Here is a 9,756-nt window from a genome sequence, read left to right on the forward strand (position 1 = left end):
GGCAGCGAGCCCGGCCGGGCCACGGCGTGCCCCTGCCGCCAGCCGGAGCCCAGCCCAGCCCAGCGCTGCCGAGTCGAGCCAAGCGGAGCCCAGCCGGCACGAAACCGCTGCCCCCGAGCCGAACCGTGCCGAGCCCGGGCCGCCCCCCTGCACGGACCCCGCCTGCACGGACCCCGCTGCCGGCTCGGCTCCGCCGCCGCTGCTGCTGCTGCTGGTACTGCTGCTGCTGCTGCGCGGTGCTGCTGCAGCCGCTCAGCTCCCCATTTGCCCGCTATTCGCAACCGCCTCCACTTCCTCCTCCTCCTCCTCCTCGTCCCTCCCTCCGCCCCGGCCCCGGCCCCGGCCCCGCCCCGGGCGGCCCGGCCGGGCCCGCCCCGCAGCCCCCGGTGCGGGTGCCGGGGCCGAGGTGCCCGCAGCTGCCGGGGGCGTTGTGGCGGCGGAGCCGCGTCCTTCTCGGGAAAAATAACTAAAATAAGTAAAGGCGTGAGTTCTCGCCGCACAGCCGAGGGCCTGCCTTCTGCCAGCACTTGGCAAGCGTCTGGAAGGGTTTACGCAGAACTTTCAGTAACAACAATTTCTTCTTTAACTTCTTTTTTTTCATGCTGGTTGAGCACCAGCACGAGCTGGCATTCCTCCCCCCCCCCCCCCCTTTTATTTTGAGGGGCGCGTTCCTAAATGCCTTGGCAGCTGCTCTGCCTTTGATTCCAGCTGAAGAACCTCTCCGTCTGAGTTACTGCGGCACCTCACGGCCCGAGCATTATTTTCCATCCCTTCTTTCTCCCCTCCGTCTGAAACGAATATCACCCAGCCCGAACGCTCGCGGGGTGACTTGCGTTTCGGTTTAGGTTTTCTCTCTTCGGGGGCGGAGGAGTACTCCCTTCGCGGGGGCTTGGCAGCACCTGGGGCGGGGGTGATGCCCTCGGGCCGTGCCGCAGGAGCCCCGCGCGGCCCTGGCTGCTGACTCACGGGGCCGCGGCGAGCGCGGCCTCGCGGCTTCGTCAGAAACCTCCGCTCGAGGGAAGGAAGGGGTAAAGCCAGGGAAGCCTTAAGAAACATGAAGGGGGTCATTGACCCGGGGAGTAGGTAGAGACCGTTCTACATTCCTTTCGTTATTTACATTAACAGTGAAGTCATCCTAAGCCAAGGGTATATGTGAAAGTGTGCGGGGAGTGGAGTCGCCTACAAGCAGCTCACACTGAAGTTGTTGGAAAACCTATAAAGTAGTACTCCTTGTCCATTTGCAGGGGCTTTGAATGATAAATGTTTATTTTTCTACTTCAGCTAATCAAATTATTTGCCGCTAATGCGGCATAACCTTCATTTTTTTGGAGCACACGATCTGAGTCATATTCACGTATTTTTGCACAGTTCATAAATATAATTGGAACCAGTAGATGGATGTTGGTAGCACGGTTTCTGCTGCAAAATGTTTCACTGACGTTTATACACTTCAAGAAAGCATGGTAACTTCAGGAAAATGTGTAACTCAATACAAGGCTTAATCAGACATTGTCAAAATAAAGTAAGAATCCTGAAACAGTTTGTTTTCGCTTTTCAAATCAATGCTTTATTTCAGCTATCGCTTCACTGGCTTTATTTTTAGACTTTATTATGATTTGTGTTAGCATATTAAGCTCAAGATTCATATTTATATCATAATGGAATATGGATGCATTGAAACATGATATAATTGAAGCCATCTTCCTAAATGATTTCTTTCTGATTTTTTTTTTTCTTTAAGAAATGTCAGTTTCAGACCAATTTAAATCACAGTCTGCAGAGACAGAAAGATTTATGAACTTCTTTCCAGATATGGGAGAGCAGGTTTTCAGAGGTGTTAAGCATTCTTGGCTCTTATAGAAATGAAACAGGAGCTACAGAGTAGGAATTTGTTTTGCTCCAGTTTAGGCAAAATTAAATGACATATATCAGAGACGAGATTCAATCCTAGAAAAGAGAAAGCTTTAAATCCCTTTCAAACAGCCTTTTTTTTTTTTTTTAAATCTTAACCCTTGAACAATTTCAGACGTGAGAAATATATTTCAAATGGTGAGCCACTGCACTGTGCTTTGCTGCATAATGTTGCTAAATACATTACAATCCTCTGTTTACATTGCAGAGCCAGTTCAGGCAATGCCAAACCTGTGACCACACGAAGCCCCAGGGTAATGTTTACCCAATTCCTGATCAGGAGCAGGCTGATTATTCCTGCGATTTTCTACGGCCTGATGCTGTAAGCTGCAACTCATGAGCTGCTTCATGCTAATTAAAGGGGTGAGGGCTGATTAAGATCTCAAGCCCTCCAGCAGTCAGAACTATCTTCCTCTTCATCTTAGCTTCAGCTGCAGGTCAAAGCAGGTTTCCTTGTTTTAGGTGGAACCTCTCACACCTTATCTTCTGTCCCTTTCAACACATACAGGGGCTCAGATGAGGTTGGACACTTGCCACGTGGTACAAGTCAGAGAAATTCCATGGGAGTTCACTTTGGAATAAGATGAGGCATCTCCATTCGTTTCGCTAGTTATTGAAGTATATTTTCTCAATGAATGATTAAGAACGATTGTCTCATCACCTGGCAGAAGTCACGACTGGATCTTTAACAGTGAGTGGAAAAAAGAAGGTGATGCTATTTTCACTGCCTGCATTTTAGCTTTTTTCTGTTTTCTTTTAACGCCCTTTCTGTCTGCAGGGCAGATGTGACTCTGCTGCAGATAGCCAAGAGGAAGGGCTGAGCCTTCAGTGCCAGGAGAGGCCTTCGCTTTCTCCAGCCAGTCCTACCACCGGGTCGGGTGACGTGCTGACAAGGCACTGCTGGAACATGTCTCTAGGCAGGAGGGAGCACGACAAAACCCTGCACAGACCGCGCTGCAGCTTCTCCTTGGCTTTGAGGGACGTAAAGGAGAGCCCTGGTGTTGCACAGCGTTGGGGCTGGTCCTCACCAGTGAGGCAGCTGGAGAGACGTGAACGAGAAGCATGGTGGGCTGCCATTTGCTCAGCCCTCTGCCACATCCACAACAGATTCGTTACTGCAAGATTGGTAAGAAGGCCAGATGTGACCTCTTTGGCAGTGGTTAGTAGAGGACGCCTGTGAGGGAAGCAGAGCTTTTCCGGTTTGTGGTTGGTTTTTGCCTAAAATCTGGCAAAACTCTGCTGTTGTCTGGAAACGTCCAAATGTACTCTGGACCGGCAGCTTTTCAGTGACAAGCCAGTGAAAGTCAGTACTCAGGGATGAAAGCTCATTTCTGATTTTTGTATTCCAAATCACAGTGCCTAACTCTAGTAGAGACGCAAACTTCAGCCAGCCCCTGTAGCGCTCCTGTACAGCCGGTCACGGGAGGGAGGCCCCTCTAGTGGCTGATTCAGCCCAGCTCCCTCTCTCTGAATGGCCTATTGTCCGTGCAGACAGCACAGGGGGATTAGCCTTGCTAGCTGGAAATCAAACTGTCATTTTACAGTTAACTAAGCCAGGCGTTGCTGTTGAGAGCAGCAGTCCCTCCAGAAACAGCCACTTGTCCTCGCTTCCTGCCGTGCCCCCCTTCACGGGAAACAGAAGCAGGGAGCTGGGAACTGTTTAGACTAAAACAAATTCAAGGTAGACAAAAATATTTTAGTCTTAATCAAAACCAAATCAATTCCCCATCTGCATTGCCATACCTGTTTGTAGTGGCACAAGCATAGTTATAGTGGCAGAAGGCAGTGAAGGGGCTGGAAGAAGGAGGCCAGGAAGAGAAAGCACAGAGCTGCCTTGCTGGGTGGCAATCCCATTTTAACAGCAGCAGAAGAGGATGGTGAAAGCATGGTGCTCACCCGTACGACTACTCCCTTACTCCCCAAACAACCTATGCAGTTCTATACAACAACAACCTATGCTGCAAAAAACTGCAGTATTTTGATTTCATAAAGCAAAGAAAGATTGGTGAACATTGGTTGAGACTCATCAGTATTTCTGGGATCTTGTAGAAAGAGCAGAAGAGGGAATTCAGCTCTAAGGGCTCAAAAGCATTCAAAAGAGGGCACTAATAAAGCCTGGAAGGTGACAGCACCTGTGTGGGCCAACGCAGTGCCGTTCAGGGACCCCTGAGCTAACTCTCACCAGCCCCAGCGGAGCGCTGCTCACTTGGATTGCTGGGTTACACCAGCGAGCTCTTATGTTCCAGTACTGAAAACAGGGTATGGTGGGTTTTTTTGTTGTTTTTTTTTTGTTTTTTGAAACTGCAACAAAACCACCATTATAGGCAGTATCTCTTACTGTATGTGCATCTCAGGAGTTTGGCTATTTTGGGCTCTGGTGAATGTACAAGCTGTGGGAAACTAAGAAAGGGTCCGGCTGCCAAGTTTGGTCACTTCGCTTGTAGCTCTTTGCGTGCAGGCTTCGTTTTGACCTCATAAGCTAAGGAAAGCGTATCATCAGTAAACAAAGAATCGAAAGCCACAAAAAAGCGTGCAGACAAGATGCAAAAGATGACGAAATCGTGTAACAGTATAGTTCTGCCAGTTGGAGTAGATTTTTTGAACTGAATTACGTTTGTTAGTCAAATCCCAAGTGTGGCTCCAAGCTGCACTGACGTACGTTGCTGTAGCTCTTTTGCCTTCTGATATGGGAGTAAGTTACACGGAAAGGATGTTTATGTGACCTCTTTCATGCTGGTACAATTAGAGATATATGGGGAGATTTACTCAACTGATCAAATCATTAAAATCATTCAGACCACATGTGTAAGGGAGTCCGGAGACTATTCTCTGAAGAATCTGGGTAACCTGACAGTGCATCAGATTCGGACTGAGGCTTCGATAAGGATTAGGCTGGACTGAAGCTTTCTCTACCTACAGTCTTCATGTTAAGAGAGCTACTTGGGTTATAGGTCTTATATTTTTAACCAGGTGGCTTTAAGTCCATACGACCATTCCAGGGAGCATGCTTCTAGCAAAATGAGACATCTTTCCATCAACAACAAAAAAAAATCAAATTGCGTGTGGCTAGAATGTTTTACTTTTTAAAACAATGCAACCAGTTTTAAAATGATGCCTCTAAGTAAGACTGGCATGGATACAGAATTCGTATGTATAAAGGGACCTGGACATATATGTATCCTACCATTATTATCCCATATGCATTTGTCTTTGTCTCTTGGGTTAAGTCCACATTGTTCCAGAGGATCTAAAGCACATATCCTCACTCCAGTGGTCCTTCACTTCCACAAGTTGTTTGTGGCTACAGCTGAATATTTCAAACTGCTAAAATGGAGAAAACAGGAAAGATAACGCCTGATGTGGCCTGCGCTGCCACACCATCACTTGCACTTTCTTTTCATGCTTAGGCCTTCAAAGATTGAGGACCCTCTTCCTGTTTTTTTTTAATGCTTCCTTACAGTTCACTAAAAGTTCACAGGCCACAAGTTTCACAAAACCATTGTGTTTTCTGATTCTGCATGCTCACATTAGGAAACATGGGCTTTTTAGCTGTCTGGGAAGAGCGGTAATTTTCATATTTTCAGAAACTACCAGGATGTGTAGGCTTACAAATGCAAAAAGAATAGATACAGAAAAAACAGTTCCAAAGCTCATGGCAATGTCAGTCCAAAGTGAATTATCTGAAGTATATTAAAAAAAAAAAAAAAACAAAATCAATCCATTTGATGGTATCTCCAGCATACAAACATGTTGTGGAAGGAGAGACCTCATTTTTGCCTGCAAAGCCCTCACAGAGCAAACTCAGTCTTTGTCAGCAAGATACAGAAATGCTTTTGGAAACAACCCCAATCTTAACCAAAAGTGGCTTCCTCTAGACACTCACGAGTTCTTTAGGTCATACCGCAGCTATCCTGCAGTTAACTAAAGATGCTACAAGCAGATAATCTGCAGACACAGCTTGGGAAGCCCTTCTGTGAGTTAGGTACTGTTCATTTTTGCACTTACAAGCTACTCATCCTTAGGAATCAGCAGTGCACAGACTCACTTTCTACTTTCTCCTGCACAGGAGGCAGGAGCTTAATGCCTGTCTTGTTCTGCCAGTCATACCCTTCTTTGTTTTTTTCTCCACAAGGACTGTATTCTGAAATGTTCTTCCATGTCAATACTCAATGACCAAAAGACGCTTTTTTCCACTTCTCACTAAAATACCAACCTCATATCCAAAGATTAAATTATGCATGTACATCTCTTCTTCTCAACATTCTCTATCCTGTACCATATTTTTTCAAACTCCTCCTACATGCAGCCCTTCTGAAGGAAGAGGAAGGTCTTATAGAGAAGACTTGGAAATTCAGGAGACAAGCAAGTTACAGAAAGCAGGAGATGAGCAGCTGTAGCATAAAAAGAAAAAAATTGAACAAAACCAAAACAAAATGCAGGAATAGTCAATTGAGACTGCAATTTGGTTATAGCCCTGAGCTTCTACTAGATATCCAGGCTTGTTAACCAAGATATACAGCTTATTTCAGATAACAAACTTCCAGACATTTTAAATTGCCTAGACCCTGTAAGACACAGTTGCATGGGTATCAGTTCTGTTGATATTTACTTGCTGCAACACCATGCTGTTAAACTTATAGCACATCTTCAGTGCTGATCAGCCTGTGAATAAAACATAGGCAAAGAGATCATCCGAATGTGGGCCATGTTATAACCCCGTACTGACATCAAGGGACTGCCTGGACAGGCAGAGCTTCCCAGCCACTCATCTGACAGCGCAAGGGACACTTCCCTAGCCAGGCTCACAGCAAAAGCTCTGAGTGGTTCTGTGCCTCTGTACTTCATACGAGAGCAGCCTTGAACAGCCTTGAATTACAAAGCTGCCCTGTTGTTATCTTCCCTTCCCTCAGAGCTTGCTTGCCCTGTGCGTCAGTTTTCTGGTGTGACTTCTGAAGTAAGCTTTTCACATGGATGCACAGTTTGTAATAACCCGGGCCTATAAAGATTCCCACTATTTAATAAGGGGTGAGCTCATGTTGCACCTTTTCTCTCCACGGGGATGCAATCTCCCCAACATATATAGGAGTTCAATGTCTTAGAGGTCTATCCTCTGATTATTATTTTTTGAAACTATGCAACAAATCCATGTGTACCTGGATAAATAATACATGTTACTTATATATTTATGTATTCATTTATTTATTTGGAAAAACTATCTGAAGAAATCAGATGAGGGGGTTAGAAGAATGTCCTTTCCTAACCCTAAGCAGTCTGTGTAAGGGTTCTTTCTGCACAGAGCCTGTGAAGTGGGATACTTGCTCAAAGCGGCAACCTGACAGGAGAAAACAGAGAGGGAGAAAAACATGCTAAAGCGGTGGAAATAAGCCATGCCACCATTTAGAGAGAGGAGGACTCAGGACATGTCAAGGAGCTGTCATAAAGTGTTTCAACCACTGGGCTAAAAGGCCTTTTGGCAAAAGGCACCAGACATGGTGCCGAGGTAGACAAATTCTCTAAAGAACACAGCTGCTTTGTGCTCACATGCAGTGTTCCAGCTAAAGCCTGCCTTGTACTGTCTTTCAGCACTGTCATATCAATAATGGTTTTGTATTCCTTGACAGATGTACTTTTGAAGAGAAATTCAGTTGGGCACAATTTTCCCTAATAGCATAATAATCATAATAATGTAAATTCATAAATGCATATGCCTTTTATGTCATGGGGCTTATTTAAATTACCATTATTCACTGAGTAACATAGCTTCCTGCACCACAAACCTGCTCTGCAGCCCTGGATCCCTGGTGAACAGGAAATTTTAGTAGAGGCAGGCATCTTGTTCTGTCAAAAAAGTCCAAATAACTTAAAAGTCTTTCTTGGCTCAGTTCCTCAGCCGTCACTAGAATGCTTTCCTGTATTTTCACCTACATAGTTCAAAGCAACAGCAACATTTCTAATGCACAGTACATCTTCCTCATAAACCTCCATCCTTTTTCTGATACTTCCACCATTTTTTAATCTCACAAACACATATGCTGGAGTTATTTTATAGTGACTTGAACTGAAGAGTTCTTCTAGAAAGTGGTTTCATAAGCCAGAGAAACAGAAGTCAGACCAGATCGCTTCAAGGTAAAATTGATAGTGGTTTTGGGTGAAAATTCGGGTACTCTGCAATAAAATCTGTGAAGCTGCAAAGGAAATTGATCATGATTTGTATAACCATGACCTATTCTGTAATGACGAAGCCTGCATTAGGGTGGAGTAGGGGGAGAATGAAATATAATAGGCATGTGGACCCTCTCAAAAGATCCCACATGTTCTATTTTACAAGAATTCAAAGCTGGACCCTTTTAATAATCTCTACTTCAATGACAATAGTCTCAAAGGATTTGCTTATGATCACTCCACACGGCTGGAGAATTGAAAGCTTCCAAGTATCAGACTTCTCTACAGCGATAAAGCTCTCATATTTTTGGCTAATGTTGGTGCTTTGGGGTCACATTTGTGCAGATTTCCAGAGAAGCAGCAGCTACACCTTACATTCTGCTGTCCTTTCTGGTCCTCCCAGGTTAGTGTGGTTATTCTCACCCACTAGCCCAGTGCTTGCTGACTAAGTTTCTAAGCATTTTTACTGTGTAAAGCCACCCAAATATCATTCTGCTTGATTTTACTCTCATCCTCCCCCTCTGCATGGCATCATGGTGGTTATCAGGCTAAAGACTTGCTGCTGTTTGTGAGACTGTTTTGCCAGAGCTGTTATCAGGAGCACTCTGAAAATGCGTATGAAAGCAAAACAGCCTGAAAATTATACTGACTGGCTAGTGAAAAAGAGACAAGTGAAAGCACTGAAAGTGAAAAAACTCCACATTGTAACTTCTCTACTTCAACACCCAAATTAGGATAGGTTTTAGGTTGTATTACAATCCACTGAAACAGTATCAGTGCTGCACTGCATTGCATTACTGCAATTTGCTGGTGAAACGCTTCGGCCGGTGGTAGTTACCCAGCACACTGTGAGCATGATGCAAACGAGCTCTGCACTATGTTGAGGCACCATTTGCAAGGAAGGTACTGTACGTCCTATTACACAAAGCCGTGCAGAAACACACGCTCAGCAAGACATTGAAGCTAAACACGTTTTCACGGCGAGAAAGTGTTGCTTTGGATGCATTTGTACTTGTTAACATCTCCTACAAGCGTATTTCTTTACCTTGTAAATACCTCCATATTGCCATGGTTATGTTTACATTCTGTTGGTAGAAGGCAAACAGAACACATATTTGTGTGGAAAAGCAGACACATCACCTCTGTAAGAACGCCGACAAATGCAGCAATATGTGTGCTAAGATGGAGACATTTAAATACTCACCTGGAGCTTTATGATAACGATAGAGCTGATGTAGACATTACAGCCTGAAATTTCATTTGATTTCACATAAGAGTAGCAGGTTACAAACTTTGCACAGTAAGGAAAACAAACAAAAAAAGCAGCAACAACAAAACCAACCGTAATACCTTTTGTTTGAAAAATTTGCTAATACTGCTTAATGTGTTTTTGTTAAATGAAATGCAAATATTCACTAACTAATAAATTAACGGAATTCTCCCTTTGAGAGTAACCACCAGCTGTTGCTAACGTCTCCATTCAAATGGTTCCATTCTGGGTCTGACCCTGTGACAACTTCTTGTACAGGCCTCTAGCACGCGTTTCAGAAAAAGACAAATTCGGTTAAAAAACAAGGTGAAGGTGTCTTACATAATAAACCACTTCTCAACCACAGGGAACTGAACTTGCTTTTTTCTTCCACTAAAGTCCATAACAACAACAGGAGCCCTCCACTTACTCCC

At 44.7% G+C, this 9,756-nt stretch overlaps 1 protein-coding gene across 2 annotated transcripts in view; it reads right to left on the bottom strand.

The window, feature by feature from the left end:
- ITPK1 (inositol-tetrakisphosphate 1-kinase) overlaps positions 1–308 on the bottom strand; it is a 145,413-nt gene extending 145,105 nt beyond the window's left edge. Inside the window, exon 1 of one of the 2 annotated variants that reach the window (XM_048070357.2) lies at positions 173–308. The gene's annotated coding sequence lies outside the window, so the exon portion shown is untranslated. Of the gene's footprint in view, positions 1–157 lie in introns of both variants that reach the window. The other variant, XM_048070359.2, reaches the window with a different exon arrangement.
- Positions 309–9,756: the final 9,448 nt, after the last annotated feature.

Source organism: Anser cygnoides, chromosome 5, assembly GCF_040182565.1.
Source record: "Anser cygnoides isolate HZ-2024a breed goose chromosome 5, Taihu_goose_T2T_genome, whole genome shotgun sequence".
Classification (NCBI taxonomy): Eukaryota; Metazoa; Chordata; class Aves; order Anseriformes; family Anatidae; genus Anser; species Anser cygnoides.